The following is a 3070-nucleotide window of genomic DNA, read 5'->3' on the forward strand; positions in this document are numbered from 1 at the left end:
GGTGAGGCTGTTCGTCTGCTGAACTTAAACAAGCAGGAAATGGACACTGACGCCATGAAGCAGAATGAGATCCTGACTACTGTGCAACGAACGTTTACTCATGTTCATCACAACAACGTTCAGCACCAGTACTATGACACTGCCCTGTTAAAGACATTCCACCAAGTCGTTGCTGGTCTGTCTGAAGCACTGACCTGGATAGGAAAATCTCAAGCCTTCATCATCAGCATGATCAGCGCTGCTGAACTCAATATACCCCTCGAAGTCTCTGATAATGGAGTTGCTATCTTCGACGGAGTCAATGAAAGCGCCGACAGACTTAAAGCACTGTCCATCGAACTGACTAGAGCCGTCTTAACTGATGCCTTTAGAATTCCTCCTCCCGATGCTGACAAAATGGGGGAGAAAGAACAAGCGGCTAGAACACAGTCTGAGCGTAGTCAGCCACAATCTAAGAAAAGGAAATAGATATAGGCTAGCTCAGTATAGGCTAAGTATGTAGTCGGTATGCTTATCTTGTTTCTTTTGATTGTAAACGCTGACTACCCATATTAATATCAATACTTGCATCTTTTTGTTCAAACTCTGAGTTATGAATTATTTATTTACGATGCTGTGTATTAAGTCATTATGTATCTTTAATTAAATCAGCCTAGTTTAAATGCCTATAAAACTTATTGATTGAACCCAATGCTGATAACATGTTTGACATTGATTTATATGATTATACAACATGGTCTTATAAAACTCATTGAACTACAAATTACTCAGCGCCCTCTGAATGATAAGATCTTCCGCTTAAACACTGAGTAAAATAGAATATGATCCATAAGCTGACCTACATCTGAAAACTGACTAAGTCAGTAGCTCAACCCTTACGGGGGAGTTTGCTAAGTATATTAGGTCAACTATCATGGGGGAGCTCAATACTGAGTTCTTCGCTGAATAGTTTTGCCAACATCAAAATGGGGGAGTTTGTTGAAACACCTCTCCACATAATTTTAATTTGACAAAATTGTTTAAGTATAATATTCTAAACACACTAAGTTTAAATGCTTTGATTTATTCTACTAATGTGTTTGTTCAATGTTGAGTTAAAATGTTTATAAGACACAAGAATTAAAAGGCCCAAGCCCAATACGGAAGTCAAGGCCCAAGTCAAATTGTTCAAGACAACTCGGTCCGTGAATGTCAAAACGTTGTCGTTGTGGACAAAACGCAACTCAGCGAAAGAAGGATCTAGAAGACCTTCAGGGAACAACTTCGGAACGAAGCTGCTGAGTTGATTCGACAAAGCGTACAAGACAGTACCTGGCTAAGGAAAACTTCCAGACAAAGTGTTTCCACTTTGGGTAAAGTTTAGACGACACAGTATGCTGTCCAGTTGACTTTACTATAAAAGGAGAGACACTCTGCCAAGCTAACCAAAAGCTGACCGATGACAGAAGATACTCAAATCTGATTGGCCGAGAGCTCTGAGCAAGTCAGGATGACAACGACGGGAAGCCGTTTCCCTCCAACGGTTATTTCGAAATTCGAAATGACCGATGCCTCAAGACGTTTCTATAAATAGTGCCATCAGAAGCTTCATTCAATACAGAACTTTTGATCAAGCCATTACGCTGACCAAATCTCTACAAGAAGTTCTGCCAAGAAAAAGCAAAGCAACCTTACACTAAATTTCATATCTTTGTGTAAAAGTCTAGAGTGATTTTCCAATCATCTAAAGTGTCTTAGCAAATCATTGTTTAGGACAAACACTTATCATTTCTAGAGATTAGAAAGGAGAGGCTGAGTACTCGGTTATAGTACTCAGCGAGAGATTAGGATTGAGTAGAGGTATAGAGGAAGGTACTCTTGTTATACTCAGTTGCTAAGATTGTAAAAGGTTTGAGGCTCTACCTTTAAAGAGCTCAGTAGAGGATTCGAAAGCTCGGAACGTGTTCCGGGGACAGGACATAGGCTTAGAGGCCGAACCTGGATAAATCTGCTGAGTAACATCTTTCTAGCCTTAAACTCCTTAGTATATTAATTGCTTGCTTAAAACAAAACTGACCAAGTAAAGAGGTCAAGCTGAGTTGTGCATACTGAGTAGCTGAGTTCAGGAATAGACTCTTAGTGCTATCTCCTGACTCAACGAAAGAAGCTGACTTAGTCACCAGTTGACTAAGCTAGTGTCTTATCTCACTCAGCGCGCTGTCCAAATCTTTTTGAAGAAAAAGAATTCAGACTTAACGTCGAAAAAGTTTAAATAGTTCCTAACCCCCCCCCCCTTGGAACTATACTTGTAACGTTATAAGGGACCAACAAGATCCACTTTGCCATTTGGATGTGTGGCTAAAAGTCCCTCAAACCTTCCTCTTGATTGAAGAGACGACTGTCGAAGTTGCATATAATGTTGTCGTGGACCAATCAGTGGTGCATTGCGAGGTCTGGGCCTTTCAGCTGGAATAGGAGCTTATGGTGCAGTTTCAGGAGGAGGAGAATCTGTTTGTGGCATGATGTTCTCTTCATGAGGTACTGCATTCTGTATTTTCGGTGTGGTGATGTTCACAGCATCAACTGGTGTGCTAGGATTATTCTGAGGAACAAGTGTTGATGCAGCAGTGACTACTGGCGACAGACTTTGAGGTGGAGCTAAAGGAGCAGTGTTTGTGGCTTCGGAGTCAGGGGGAGTAATTGGGGTTCCAGGATGATGTCCAGAGTGGACAGGTGTGATGGGTTGAGAGCATGGAACCAAGTTAGAAGTAGATACTATAGGATTGGGATTAGAGAAATTACCTAGATACGGGCCGAGTAGAGATGGTAGTTGACACGATGTGCTTACCCCCGAGTTGCTAGATGAAGGTGATGATGCAGTGACTATTGATGCAGGAAATACTTCTTCATTATGTTGTACAAATTTGCAGATGTATATGCGTCCGGTGGCATGTTCAAGACATATATCCCCAGAATGATTTTCTGATGGACCAAGGTAGACACATAGTTTGGAGCGAAAGTCAAATTTGTGCCGATTGTATGGACGAAGAAGAGGATAGATACCACTGCCAAAAATGCGTAAGGCCTTATA

This window comes from Euphorbia lathyris, chromosome 4, assembly GCF_963576675.1.
Source record: "Euphorbia lathyris chromosome 4, ddEupLath1.1, whole genome shotgun sequence".
Lineage (NCBI taxonomy): Eukaryota > Viridiplantae > Streptophyta > Magnoliopsida > Malpighiales > Euphorbiaceae > Euphorbia > Euphorbia lathyris.